Genomic DNA, 15,940 nt, shown 5'->3' with positions numbered 1-15,940 from the left:
AATCCCTGAAGTGTCATAGCTATTCTTTCTTTCTCATTGCCCACAACATGGTGAGGAGGGGACGTGTTTCAGTTCTTTTGTGTTACAGCTTTTTCAGTCTCATCCTTTGGTGGGTTCCAGCTTATTGTCCCACAACCAGGAAGAATGAGATATATGGATGACTACAGGGTGAGCAAGGTGAAGAGGTCTTTTAGTGAGCAAGAGTAAATCTCTAAGGAGACCTGGGTTAGCTCCTATCCACAATCAGGTCATCTCAATGAGTATACAGCTGTCTGCAGAGAGGCAACCCACAGTTGGTAGCTCTTCTCTGCAGGAAGGTCATCCCATGGGTCTGCAGCCTGTAGCCCTCAGCAGAGAGGAGACCCAGAATAGGTAGCTCCTATAAACAGGCAGGTCATCCTGACAGGTCTGCAGCCCTCAGCAGAGAGGACACCTGGAGTGTGCAGCTCCTGTCTACAATCAGGTTGCTCCAATGATTGTACAGCTCTTAGCAGAGAGGAAACCCACAGTGGGTAAGTCCTCTTCACAGGCAGGTTGTCCCATCATCTGCCTGAGTCTGTCTGAGACTGGGGTTTCTATTGGCTTCAGAGTAGAGGAAGTGCATGCTGATTGGTCCATGGGCAGCCGTGGGAGAGCCTGAAAAAGGCACCATAATTTCTCACCCTGATCCACAAAACTGGCAGCCTAGGACCCAGGTTTCAGACTATCAGTTGCTTGAAAGTGGAGTATCAGCAGAGACCTGATGCTTTCCTCCTAGGAGGCTGTCTGCCTCCTGCTGCTGTTCATGGCACCCAGGCTGTCCATGTGGAAAGGTGCCTGCAGGTCTGTGTGAGCCACCCTTAGTCCCCCTTAACCTCTGTCTTGTGCTCATTGGCCCTCAAAGTATTGAGAGGTCTGAGGCAGCAGGGGTCTGGCATATCAGTGCCTCCCCAAGCACATGCACACCCAGCCAGTTTATGGCAGTGTCCAAGTTTGGCCACAACTTTCCTCCAAAATTGGAGTGGGAACTGGCAGTGGGAAAAGGTCTGACAGTAGGAGCAGGCACTTCTGACCTGTAGAGGCAGAAGGGCTCCCTGTGTCCCCAAGAGCACAGGGATATCCAGAGCCACAGAAGCAACTGGGCAGTTACAGCTGTGTCCAGAGCATGGGGCTCCTGTCCCACCAACTTAGAAAAGGGTAGTGCTCCAACCTGTTCCCAGATCCTGCTGACTCCATGGAGTGAGCAGCCCCAGCCATACTTCCCCTGCTGCAGCTGGCATTTTTGCAGCAGCTGTTTCAGACAGCCCACTGCAGAGACCAAACTTTGGACCCCTTGATAGGCTTTATTGTTTCCTAGGTAGAAGTTTTAGTGGAGGTTTTTAAGAACTGTCAAATGGCCGGAAGCTGGTAGATGAAGCTTGCTGTCTTCTGATTGCAGCCATGCTGAGCACTGAAGTGTGTGTCCCTGAGAGGTAGCCTTTTGTGTTTCCATGGAGGAATATTGAGGTTTTGTTTCTTTTATGGAGCAGTCCCAAATCAGAGGGGCCTCAATTGGATCAGAAATCTGGGGTCTTCTCACTGCTGATTTAGCAGTTACTAATTTAGTGTTACTGTCACTTTCCATGGAAAGAAGACCAAGGTTAACAGTCCAATAATATTTTGGTATTTAATGGGAGACCCCTTGACTGGGAGGAAGTCACTCTTTTTCCAGATAGTGACATGGGCATAGAGGTCTAGGAAAGCATACTTAGAATCACTATAAATGTTTACTTCTTTCTCCTTGCTAAATTCAAATTCAAGTGCCCTCATGATGGTATTTAGTTCAACAAGTTGTGCGCTGGTGCCTGAGGAGAGAGACACACTCTCAATAACATCATTCGGGGTGACCATTGCATCCCCTGCTATATGGATCCTACAAAAGAACATTCATCCATAATGAGTGTCCAGTCTGAGTTCTCTAAGGGGATTTCTTTGAGGTCCTCTCTAGCCATATAGTTTTGCATTACTTGGCTGGGCTTAGGGAGGAACAGGTTCTTAACTCTACTGCAGCTCTTTCTAATAGCAGAGCTTCATATTTGAGGAGACAGTTGTTTATTAGCCAGAGACTCCCCTTAGAAGACAACAGTCCTGCCACATTATGTGGGATATAAATAGTTATATTATCCCCCATGTTTAACTTGTTAGCCTCCAGTTCCAGCAAAGCTACCAATGCAACTGCCCAGAGGCAGGCTGGTCATTCTTTAGCTACCAAATCAAGCTCCTTGCTTAGGTAGCCTATAGGCTCCTGGGGTGGACCTTGAGCCTGGCTTAGAACTCCCAGTATCATCCCCTTCCTTCCTTTCTGAGATATAAAGATTGAACACCTCCCTAATGGGAAGACTAAGGGCTGCTGCTTCAAGCATTCTTAATTAAATTGTTCAAAGGACCTTTTAGCCTCTGGTTTAGTTAGGGAGTGGGCCTTAGCTGTCTGAGTTTCCTTCATTGGGTGACATAAGGGACAAGCTATTTCACCATACACAGATATCCATAGCCTGCAGAATTCTGTGATGCCAAAGTCTCCTTAGTTGCTTGAGATTTTGGGTAGGGCAAAGGAGATGTGTTTAAATTTTTCTTTGCCCTGATCCCCTCCAACAAGGCTAGACCTAAGTACATCACTGTAGTCTGACAGAGCTGATCCATAGATTTTAAGACCTTACATTCTCTGTTAACCAGAAAATTAAGAACGTTACTGACCTACTGAAAGATTACCTCAGTTGGGGCACAGAGGAGAATGTCATCTACATATTGTAAAACTTTAACTTGAGTATAAAGGAAATGAGAGATCTTTGGACAATATCTTTACAAACAGGTGGGGGCTGTCTCAGAATCCCTGAGGTAACACCATCTAGGTTAGCTGAGTGATCTGGTAGGAAGGATCCTTGAAACCTGTTGGTTCTCATTTTCTCTTGTCAGTTACCATGTATGATGCACCTTTCACCTTCCACCATATTGTGAGTGTACCTTTCACCTTCCAAGCCATGTAGAACTGTGAGTACATTAAACCTCTTTTTATTTATAAATTACCCAGTCTCAGATATGTTCTTATCAGCATTATGAAAACAGACAAATACAGTAAATTGATATCAGTAGAGTTGGGTGCTGCTGTAAAGATATTTGAATATGTGAAATTGACTTTGAAACTGGGTAGCAGGCAGACATTGGAAGAGTTTGGAAGACTCAGAAGAGAACAAGAAAATGTAGGAAATATTGGGACTTCCTAGAGACTTGTTGAATGGTTTTGACCAAAAATTGACATTACTATTATCTAGAATGCAGACTTTATTCAATTTTCACCATTTTAAAAACCTGCACTCATTTGTGTGTGTGTGTTTGTGTAATACTATTTTCACTCTTTAATCAGCAGACTTATATAATTGGAGGTAGTATTTAAGATTATTTGGCGTCAGTAGTTAGACAAAACTGGAAGTAGTAAGAGCAAATGAAAAATTCTCACAGTAGTACAGAAGAGGAACAGTCACAACCTGGGATGGATGGTGCCCAGCACACACTGGATGCTGCAAAAATACTTAGTGAGTAAGAATTTCTGTCTTCAAACTTCATGTTTTTCATATACAAAGGAAAAAAGACTATCCATTTTTAATTTTACAATGTGTATACACTAACAACAGTTAAAAGAATAAGACATAGTCAGAACCCAGTGAAATTCTCAGCTTGGACTACAGAACTATGTTCTGCCGAAGCCCAATGGAAGGAGATTGGCAAAACAAGAAAATTCTTAATCTGAATGAAGTAAGCTACACAGTTCGTAAGGTCAGATTCAGACTCCAGGGCATACACTGGCAATTAGAGCACTATTGGGAGAAAATTGAAAAGGCATATGCTTCTTGTCCTCACTGCTAGTAGACAGGTTATTATTGTCTCTACTTAGCTAGCTTGCTCATTGCTAGTTAAAATATCAAAAACAAAAATCTGCTTTTTAAATTCAAATCCTTTCAAAAATTTCAGTGTCCTGGGAGAAAGTTCAGATTTTTTTTAGTATTTTTAAAATTAAAATAAATACTAAGAAAAAAATTCTAAGACAGCAGTTCTCTTCTTTTATCCAATAAAATGATTGCATAACTTTATTCCCTGTATGTCTCAAAATCTCTTATAAAGGTCAATATTTGCTGGGTAGACAAACTTGGAATTGCAGAACTTAGATATGTGATTCGCTGGCTGAAGGATTATGGAGCAAGGTTTTTAAACATTTTCTAAAACTTGATAACCTCATCAGTTATATAAGAGTGTTGCAGTCAACAGGCCCCTCTCATTCTAATACTCTCAAAATAAATCTGCTTAATTCCCAAATACCTTTTTATCACTGTTCCTCTCTTTTATTTAGCATCAGGACAGTGACCGTCACACAGTAAGTATTCAGTGCAGGTTTTCTGAATGTATTTTTTGTAGAATTTTAATTCCAGAAGGTTTCATGGATTTTAAGTAGTTTTTAGATTTTAATGCAGTAAAATTGTTTAAGCATATACTCTTTTAACCTTGCCTTTTATCCTTTATATTTTATATGTTGTAAAAACATGTAAGTCACTTAATCTCTTTTGGAATCAGTGGTTTTATATGTAAATGTGGAAACTGAACTTCTAAAATTGCTTCTATTTTTTTAAAGAATAACATTAATTAGTAGAAAACTTATGTGCATCTCATGTAGCAGTATTTCACATCAAATTCCTCAGTTTCTTCTTATATAAGTTGCAAATATGCTTTTTATCAAATTTATAAAATAATATATTAAAACTAAATTTGTCATAATTTAATCAAATTACTTATACTAAATGTAAATGTAATGAACCAAAAACAAGAGCTAACAGTGAGTCTAACAAGTTACAAGCATTGAGGTATCATTATTATGCCAATTTTATAGAATAGAAATCAAAGACCATAAAAGTTAAGTAACCTACCCAAGGTGATATATGCAGTAGAAGAGGCAGTCAGGATTTGAACATGGGTAGCTGGGTTCCAGAGCTGTGTGTTTAACCAATAATTCATACAGTGTGTCATTCTATATCACTTCCAAGATGGAAAAAAGCCCTGAACCATATTTTTTGAGTGAGGGAACAAGAAAATGTTTAAACATTGCTTGCTACAGTAGCTTGAGGTCTGACATTTTATGGACAGAGTCTCTGATGACTGCCTGTAGAATCTCTACCTTGTGCTCTAAATGCGCTTGGGGACAGTTCAACCATGGGATGTAGATAATCATAAGTCTCTTTTCAATAGATACAAAATTTTTCAAATATTATATGATCGACATATATTTGCTATTTAGGAAATTAGATTTCTGCAGAGAGTATAGAGGAAAATAATTTATATATGAACAAGTCTTCTAGAAAACGCTGACATAAATTTCATAATTTTTCAGGTATTGCCTATCCTCACAATATGAGTATATAAAATGAACAGATTACATTTCATTTATGCTACAGAGTCATTATATGATTTCTAAAACCAAGTCAGTCCTCAGATATTAGTATAAACAATCCCAGTTTTTTATTTAATAAAGCAGTTCTTCTTTGGGGTCTCATTTTTTTTGTCTTTCCTCAAATAATAACTATACTGTATTGGCAACTTTATTCTCATTATGTGTAGTTGTACAATACTGAATAGATTGCCTTGAATTTTAATTATAAACACTTGAAATATCCCACTTCATCAGATAGTTTAATTGGAAAACAAAAGTGTTTTATAAAGCTTTTGAGTGAACAAAACAGAGCAAAATAAGTGTCATTACACTCCAACCTTTTCCTTCCAAGAATATTCGATTCCAGATGTCTTACACAGAGACATGATTACTTAGGCCCTTAGTGGATGTTACACCAAGAAGCTTGAGAGACTAGTTAAATAGTGTAACTGAACTTCTTGCTCTCTTTAGCCTCTAATGTATCTAATTAAATTCTTTACAAACCTAATCTGACCATTATTGAACATTTCATGGGGATAATGTTTCATGAAACTCTGTGAATATTCACATCAGTACACTTTAAAGGAAGCTAGACATTAGAATCACATAGTGAATTTTTGAAGCATATCCCTGACAAGAACAATCCAATCTGAATCTTTGGAGGGTGCGAGCCTGCAGTATCAGGAAGCTATAATGGGTCCCTAAGAATGCTTGTGTTCTGATTCCTGAAACCTGTGACTATGTCACATGGCAAAGGGAAATTATGGTTACTAATCAGCTGATCACAAAATTGAAAGATTATTCTGAGACATCCACATGGGCCCAATGTAATGACAAAAGTCTTTAAAAGTAGTAGAGGAAGCAGAAGAGTCTGTGTTAGAGTGATGCATGTGAGAAAGACTCCACCAGCCATTGCTGGCTTTGAAGCTGGAAGAAGAGGCCACCAGCCAAGGCATGCAGGTGGCATCTGGAAGCCACAAAGGCAAGAAAATAGATTATCCCCTAGAACTTCTGCAAAGGAACATAGCCCTGCTAACATCTTAATGCTGGTTAAAGAGACTCATTTTGGACTTCTGAGCTCCAGAGCTATAAAATAATAAATGTGTTGTTTTGAGCTATTAGATTTGTGGTAAATTGTTACAGTAAAAATAGGAAATGAATACAGGGTCCAAGCTTTAGTTATTTTTAAGAGGTACCAGGAAATTCTAACATGCAGCCAGATTAAGAACTTCTATGTCTGATGAATGGCTGCTTCTTGGAATCCCATAAGAAGTTTTTAATATATCTTGCATCTACCACCAGGGATCCAAATTCACTTTCCAAGTATCAACTTGTTTAATCCCCATAACAACTTTATAAGGATAGAAATCATTATCTGAAGTACACTTTTATTTATTTATTTATTTAAGACAGAATTTCACTATTATTGCCCAGGCTAGAGGGCAATAGTGCAATCTCAGCTTACTGCAAACTCCAGGAGGGTTCAAATGATTCTACTGCCTCAGCCTACCAAGTAGCTAAGATTACAGGCATGCACCACCATGCCCAACTAATTTTGTATTTTTAGTAGAGACAGGGTTTCTCCATGTTGGTCAGGCTGATCTTGAACTCTCTACCTCAGGTGATACACCTGCCTCGGCCTCCCAAAGTGCTGGGATTACAGGAGTGAGCCATGCATCTGGCCCAGAAGCACAATTTTCTTAAGAAAGTTGTCCAATGTCATCCAGCTACTAAGTTATAAGCTTTAACCATGCACAGGCTGGCTCCAATAACTGCAATCATATTGACTTAAATGCTTGTGGAGAGCCTGTTTAGTTTCATTTTTAAACATCATTACAATTACTGGTTATTTTCTGAGTTCCCTTTTCACAAGAAAAGCAGGAAATTAGAAATGAAAGGTGCCAGTAGAAATAAAAACATTGATGGTAGTATACTTATGATTGGGAAACTGATTCTGGGGGATAAGAATTAAAAATATAATATCCTTCCATGTTCAAAAATCATGGAAGGATATTTCCATGATTTATCTGAGGACTTTGTGGGAGTTGTGGATGTTACCAAATGCAGCAATGTTTAATGCTATTGGGAGTACTGGTTTATTTGAATAGAGTTGAATTAATCTTAATAACTCTGATTTATCAAGAAAAATTTTTGTTTTGTAGACAACTCATGAGAGGGGGTATATATTTATAATTTCTTAATAGTAATTTATGTGAGTAAAAATTAATACTCCTGAGAGAAAGAATCATCATTGCCTGGGTATTTTAATAGATGGGCCATGAATTTTCAAAACAATTCAATAAAATATATTATGTTATGTGCATATGTTATGTTCCGTATGGAAAACCTCCCTGTTTGCATATCAGTCTTATTCCATTTTCTTTTATAAATAAAAGGTCATTCTAAACCAACTAAAATGTCAACACTCTTTGACATTTTGGTGACATAGTTAGGAGAGTCACAAAGATGCCAAAACAAATCTATAAAATCCAGTAGATTTATTTATGAAAGATTCAGATTTTAAGAGTTAGGAAGACAAACAGCAAAACCAAATTCCCTTGTGTTCAAGTACTTGCTATTTTGTTCACCCACATTAAAGACTATAATCCCAGTATATGTTAGATCTTTTGAATTTCCAGCCTTCCATTTCCTTGGGTGTCATAATCAAAAGAACACTGAACTGTTCTAAACACAAAACACTAGCTAGTTGTATGACACTGAGTATAAGCCATAAAACCATAGCAATTTCTCCTGATCTGTAAAATGCATGTTGCACCTACTTCTTCTATCCCACAGGATTATGAAAAATCAAATGACAATGTTTGAGAAAGTTTTTGAAAATAGTAAAGCACCATGTAAATAGTAATTCCATGTAATAATGTGGATTCTAAGAGTCACTTATCCCTTGCTGGCATAACAAATTGCCCCAAAATTTAGTGACTTAAAACAATTTATTTAATGTTTCTTAGGTCAGCAATTTGAGCATAGTTTAAATCCTCTGCTTCAGAGTCCCTCACAGGCTGCAGTCAATATGTCTGCTGTGGCTATCATCATACCAATGCTCAACTGGAGAAAGTTCTGCTTCCTAGATTATTCACATTGTTCTTGTCAGGATCCACTCCTTGCTGGTTGCTGGAATACAAGCCTCAATTTATTACTTGCTGTTGACTGAATGCAGTCTTCATTTTCTTGGTTCATGGCCTTTTCAGCATAGTAGTTTGCTTACATCATCAAAGTTTGCAAGCCAAGAAGGCAACAGAAAGAACACAGCAAGATACAAGTCATTCTTTTGTAATCTAACCATGGAAATGACATCTCATCACTTCTGCTTTATTCTAATTCACTAGAGGCAAGTTACTAGGGTCATCCCACAATGAAGGGGAGGTGACAACACACTGGTATAAATATCAGGAGGTGAGGATCATTGGGGGTCATCTTGATAGCTGCCTAACATATGGACCATTCCCTACATCCTACACATATCCTGGGCTTAGCTCCCTCTCAGTTGTCATCTCAGAATTTCCTTTTTTCTATAAATCCTCGCTCTAAGGCAGCTCAACCTTCAATGCACAATTCAATTAAGATCTCCTTTTGGAAATTTTCTTATGAATCCTTCAGTTAGATGGAATCTTCCCAATGTCTACATTCCCAATCATTTGGCACACATTTTATTTTAGTTCATATGTCACCTCATGCCTTTTGTTGTCGTGTTCATAGCCTTCAAACCTATTCATGGATCAGGGCCAGGAAGTCAGGAATGGGGCCTTACACCTCTCCATATTCTCCCATGGTATGAAGGACAATGTAGGCTACAAAATGAGCCATCTATGTAGTTATTGAATTGAATTGAGACAGTTTTTCATGCAAATATTAAAACGTTATAATCTCTGTTCTGCTAAAGGGCTTACTGGAAGACACTAAAAATGAATCAATAATTTCAGTGCTGAAATAGTCTTATTTTAGGGATTCCTGCCAGTATTTTTGTTTTTCAAAAGATGCCTATAGTCTGCTCTCTAAGGGTTTTATTCATCGAGAGGGTGAACCTGCAGAAAATAGTGGAATCATTTGACCTCAACAGTAAGGTACCAGATTTTCAGATGTTTATGCATATTAAGTGCATATTTCTGTTCCAGAAGTTTTTCTTGTGGCTTCACACTTCCTGTTACAATGTTCTAGAACAGGCTTAATTGAGGGTGAACTATCCTGTGAGTATAAAGTCTTAATGAGAAATTGCTCATTTATATTAACTTATTAAAAAGGTCCTATGATATGAGTGATTCTTTTTCAGCTATACAGTGTCAATGTATAAATAGACCTATACTCCCATGAAATCACTTAGATAATAGCCTGGATATAAAGGGTGTCCGGGGACCTATAAAATTAAATTTGCATGGTAGAAACTGAGCCAAGAATTTTTATAAGGTTGGGCCCAACATTCTTAGTATTCGAATATCTTACAAACTTATAGAAGATTAATTCATTTCAGTTCAAAAGATTTCAAATGTTCAATTGGGTTTTACTCAAGAACATTTATATGGTTGATAATTTGTTGAAACTGGCTCCCATGGGTTTTGGTTCAGACTTAGTCTACTTTTCCCTTTATTAAACTTTGTCCCCAAAAGGTCTGAGGAGAGTGTTTTTCAGGGAAGCTGACTATGAAGTTCTTTGCAAATTCCCCAACTCTACTTTCTACTCAACATTGCCATTTATCCTGAGGGGAATCTCAGAGGTCTAGACTAAACTTGGCTTCTCCTCAGGGCTCCTTCCCATCAGTATTCCCTGTATAGGAAATGGCCAACGTTCCAAGTTAAATTTTTGGCTAAGTAAATGGGACTTATTCCATTTGTTCAGTGGTCCATGTGCTTCAAAACATCATGGGGCTTCATTTGAGGTGTTGAGTGCCAGAAATAGATAGTTCACTGCATTTTATGCCTTAATGTGAGAGAGGTGGGAATTGCGAATTTATGGGAAAACTAAAATTGGGCAAAAAATGGGGAGATATTATTGGAATTTGAAAACTACCTCATTGATAGTTTTTATTATCTCATTGGGTAAGTTATTATTCTTTCATTCATTTGGCAAATAATTTTTTTAGCATTACTATGAGTCTAGAATTGTTTTAGTCAATAGGAACAAGCAGTGAACCAAAAGAAGTGTTCCTGCTCTCATGGGCCTCACATTTAGTCAGGGAATAGATAATGAATAAATAATTAAGTAGGCATACATTATGCCAACTGATAAGTTATCAGAAATGAAATATTGTAAAGCAGCAGAGAGTAACAGCTGGAGGTAGGGTGGGTGCTATTATAGATTAGACAGCATTTGAGCAGTGACCTGAAGAAAATGAGTGAGTTTATGAGTATTTGGGTAGGGGGAAGTCCTGAAGGGAGCAGAAAGTACTTAGATACTTAGATTCATATTTGAATATATGAGTCTAAAGATCAGGAGAGAGGTTCAGGCTAAAAGAATAAATATGGACATCCTCAGTATTTGGATTATTTAATGTCAAGAGACTGGTTGAAATCATTGAAGAAGCAAGTCAATAAAGGTAAAGGAAGTCTAAAGGCCCGAACTCTGGGGCATTTAACATTTAGAGATAAAGTAGTTACGGAAGGCTCCATGCAATAAGGGAAATGAGGCAATGTGTAGAAGATTTATTGAAACCCTAATATACATGAGGCACTGTGATAAGTCTGTGATTCAATGATGAATAAAACTGTTTCTGCCCCTGAGGATTTCATAGTTTACTGGTGCTTTAATGGAGTTATTTATATAGAGAGTTACATAGAATGTGCTCTAGGTGCAGGGAAGACAAAGCTGCTATCTCTGCCTCAATATCAAAAATATTTTAGAAAAGAGGTGATATTGGAGTGGAAGAGACACACAAGAGTGAGTTTTTCATGTAGAGCAGGGAGTGAAGGGCATTCTGGGAGCAAGAGGTTGCATGTACAAAAATGTCGAATTGGAACACATGAAGTGTTGGTGGAAATGCAAGGAAGCAGTATCACCATAGGATAAACAGAGAGGTGGAGTTGGAGTCACAGTGAACAGCCATCTGTCACCTAGTGGCAGTTAGTTATCTTTCTTCATCCTTTGATTCCTTACTTATAAATTTATATATCATAGTAGTAATATCTAATAAGCACAGGAGAGAAAAAAAGTAAAAAATATTGGGTTTGTGAGTTTGTTTTGTGCCATCAATTAAGCAAAGTGCCTTAATACACAACACCAGTCAATCCTCACAGTCCCATGAAATAGACAGTATTAAACCCATTTTACATCTAAGAAAACAGATTTAAAGAGAGGCTGAATAATTTAGCCAAGTTTTTCCAGGTAGTTAGTTGAGTGGAAGATAGTGTGTGGAGATTGTGAAGCAAGTCAGTATTCAGAACTAAGTTACCTGACTCTAAACAGTAGGCAGGAAGACGTTATGGCTATTCATTAACACTGATGTTCAAGTTAGACAGTCAGAGTGAGTTCATAGAGAAGGGAATGGCTTTGGTGAAGTACAGAGCGACCCAAAATTTTTCAGGTGAGGAGTTGCCAAAGAAAACTCTTTAGCTTGAATAGATTGGATACATGGCACTTACATTCACTGAAAAAACAAAAAAAAAAAACTGGGAGCAGTAATGAAGGACACAGCAATTTAGTAATCCTTGATGACTCAAGATGACTTATTTATATCAGTTGGATCAGTGGAGTCCTTTGCCTATTAGCTCCATTAAATCTGGCCTCTGGACTTCTGGAACTTTGATTAAGACTATAAAATAAAGAATTCTTTTTTTTGTCTTCAATTTTCTTACAACCAAAAAGACTTAGCCCCTGATATTTATTTAAAACTTTATTTAAAATCTCTCAGCATTAGTTTTTAAAGCAGTCCTTTCCCTCTATCCCTCCAAAATAGAAGCTGTTCCTGAAGGTAGTTCTCTCCTAGAAAAGGAGGACACATAATTTAAATTCTGGGGATTACCAGGATGCAGGAAAAGATAAGGCTTTTGAAATGAGGTGATTACAATAATTAAAATAAAAAGGTAACTTAAAGTTTCTGAGGCTTGAAGCTGGAAATTTTTGTACAAAGCTGAAATTTCAATACTCAAATCTCTCTTCTGAGTTCCATATCTAAATGTCTATTGAGAACTTCTGTGTGAATGGTCTCCAGGTAACTTGAATGTCTCAGAGGCACCTTAAACTTATCATGTTCAAAAGTGAAATTATTACAGGTTTTATTAGAACTCTCTTTTTCTTTCTAAAAGCCAAGTCTCAGTGAAAGGTATAAACTGCTAATCAGTTTATACCAAATTGGTCTTTGCCTCCTCCATTTCCTTTAATTCCTTCATTCTTCAATTCCAATCAGCCATCAAGTCCTGGCTTCCATTTTCCTGATGCAAGCTCAGCTTCCCGAGATTATCCAAAGTAGGATGAATCCTTGCTTTCAATGCCCACTTTAGAGTGCCTGTCATATGAAGTAATTATGAGCACAGCATGAAGTCTACATGAGGTATGTACAGTGGATCTCTACGTACATTGTTCCTACTTTACTCATGAGAAGAGGTGTCACTGTTTGAAGATAAATAGGTTGACTGTAAATTCACCATTTTTAAAAGATAAATAGGTTGACTATAAATCCACATATTTCTTTGTTCTTCCTAGAATCTTCTACATGGGATGAAATTGAGGTGATCATTAAAGGTAATTAGGAAATAATTGAACGAAGGCTCTTAGACTTTCCATAATACTTCTAGGTTATCCAGGGTTCCTGCAATATAAAGTGATATATATGTAAAAGTGATATATTTAAATATTGTACTTGACTTTACATGTTTAATTTATTATTATTCCTAAAAGTAATACTTACCGTAGACTCAGTAGAGAGGCCAGAATTATATATTTAAAGTCTTGAGTTGTTCTAACTCCAAGGGGAGTAAATGGTCTTTTTGAATTTTATAGGAACAGCAGAGAGTCTTCCATATAATATAAGAGGGAAAATCAAGCTCATCCAAGCATACTTTATGTGTATGTTCTTTGGTTTAAAAGGAGTAAAGTATTGCTCTAATCAAATACATTGAATGAAGAGAGAGAGACAGAGAGAGAGAGAGAGAGAAGGAGGGGGAGGGGTTGGGAGAGGAAGGGAGAGGAGGGTAGAAGATGGGAGGGGAGGGGAGGGAAGGGAAGGGAAAGAGAGGGGAAGAGAGGGGAGTGGAGGGAAGAGGAGGGGAGGTGAAGGAAGAGGAGGGAAGGTGAGGAAAGGGAAGGGAGGGAAGGGAAGGGAAGGAGAGAGAAGGAGAGGGGAGGGGAGAGGAAAGGAAAGGGGAGGTAAGGGGAGAAGATAGGGGAGGGGAGGGGAGGGGAGGAGTGGGGAGTGGGGAGGAGAGGAGGGGAGAAGAGAGGGAGTCTCTGTGCTTTGAGTTTTGAGAAATAAGTAGCCTGTCACAAATAACTGAAATTCCTGAGACTGAAATACTTGAGTATGGAGGGGTTCTCATTCTGAGATTTTTGAGAATTGCTCTTTAAATCAATGAATTCTCCCTGGAATGACAGTTTCCACGGTGATTGCTGTGTGGATCTCTGAAGAAACTCTGTGTTGAGAACTGCAATTCAGAGACCTTTGAAAAAGTCTCATGGCTTGATCTAGAACTCACTGGGAAAATGCAGAGCCAGCTATGTTACTGCTCCTGAGGCCTGGGTAAAAGCCAATGGCCCCAAGACCAACATGAAGGAGCACAGAGAAGACAGAGTTTCATTCTTATCAACTGTGTATGCTTTTGTGTTCTTGTCTGATCAATAATGGAAAGTGAGACTTGAAAATGAATGGATGTTGGCTTGGTCAACTAGGATGATTAACAGCTAAAATCTGGTTTGCTTTTACTGAAAAGAAACTTGAGGTATTTGGTATTCTTAATGTTGGGGAGCAATGCATACTTATACATAAGTAAATTCATAGTGATCAATAGTTCAGCTGAAATAAAATGTCTAGAAAAATAAATGGCTCATTTTAAATATTGATGAGGTATTTAAAAATATGAGCTCCTGAGACTTGGGTAGCACTAATTTGTTTTATAGCCCCAGGTACAATGAATTTAAGCTTTTTGTTGTCAGAAAACAATTAGCCCTGGATATTGTCTAGGCGTCATATTGAATTGTTTAGAATTTTACTTCATTTGTGTACCTCTGTAAGTCAGTGCCCTCAATGCAGATGAATTGGTTTTCTTTATGCTCATGGCTGGAAATTCCAAGTGCAATTTCTTAAGATACCTCTTTCCAATAGGAATTAATAGAATAGAAAAATAATGACCAGTTTTTCTTCATCCTAGAAATGATGCTGTCTTTTCAGTTAAGTTACACAAATACATATCATGAGCCTACTATGTACATTCAATATCCTGGCAATGGAGTCTATTGTAAAGATCATGGAATAAAATTTATATGGTCTGGTTTTATGATCCGTGTCCAGTTATTTGCCAGATCAGTATCTACCAAAAAGTCATTTTACTCCACTTCCTACATTTACATTGTTATAGCAGTAATGCCTATCTCACAGTAATATGACAAACAAGATAATATTTGAAAAATCTTTGTATCAAGGACTCTTTGTTCTTATCATGTGCAAGACTTTCTGCTCTGTTTTCAGAGTGTAATTTTGCTTATTTGTTGAATCTATAAAATGAGACAAAATTACCATTCTTCCCAGTCCCTATAATTCTGTAATTTTTCAAAAAGAGAGGCTTTCAAAATTCACAGAATAGGTATTTTGGAGAACAATTTATTCAGGCAATATAATACTTTCGTAAGACTATAATTAAGTCAAGCCTATTGCATATGGGATCTATACTGATAATTTAGAGAAAATAAACAATGGTTGTAAAGGAGATATAAACAAGTAAATAATTTGTTTAAAATCATAAAACAAATCACAAGAAAAGACGTAATAGAATTGGTTATATTGTAACTTCCATAAATAAGGAATCTGATCTTGTTTATTTATATTTTCTCAAGAATGAGCATTTGATAAATCTTATTAAATTAAAAGAACCCTCAATTTTTAGCTTTTTTTTTAAACCAGTGGTTCTCAAACATAACCTTTAGTGTGATTCAGCATCACCTGTAGGTATTGTTGAAGTGCAGGTTGCTGGGCCCCACTTCCAGAATTTCTGATTCAGTAGATCCGGAGTGGTCTAAAAATTTGCATTTATAATACGCTCTCAGGTGATGCTGACACCGCTGTTCTGAAAACTACACTTTGAGAACCAATCTTTCTTCTCACATTTTGAGAACCAAATACCACTTTAATTTGTGGTTTAAACTGCAATATGTAGGCATAACTTAGAAAACTTTTGAAAGACACAGATTCCAGAAATCACTCTCAGAGATTCTGCTTCTGTAGGTATTGGCTGGGGCCAAGGTATCTTTGTGTTTTGAAAGCTCCCAGGACTTACTAAGAAGACAGGTTTGGAAATTACTTTTCTATGTAAAGCTGAAGGTCTTTTGTGTTTATACATACTACACCACATA

At 37.6% G+C, this 15,940-nt stretch overlaps 1 long non-coding RNA gene across 1 annotated transcript; it reads left to right on the top strand.

Annotated features, from left to right (window-relative positions):
* Nucleotides 1-7,659: 7,659 nt before the first annotated feature.
* Nucleotides 7,660-15,246, top strand: LOC118143692 (uncharacterized). Its single transcript, XR_004728026.3, has 3 exons — nt 7,660-12,929; nt 13,082-13,120; nt 13,970-15,246. It is a non-coding gene; the product is annotated as an uncharacterized LOC118143692 (long non-coding RNA).
* Nucleotides 15,247-15,940: the final 694 nt, after the last annotated feature.

Source organism: Callithrix jacchus, chromosome 11 (genome assembly GCF_049354715.1).
Source record: "Callithrix jacchus isolate 240 chromosome 11, calJac240_pri, whole genome shotgun sequence".
NCBI classification, from domain to species: domain Eukaryota; kingdom Metazoa; phylum Chordata; class Mammalia; order Primates; family Cebidae; genus Callithrix; species Callithrix jacchus.
Note: the sequence above shows the minus strand (reverse complement) of the source record. Positions and strands in the feature narration are given on the sequence as shown.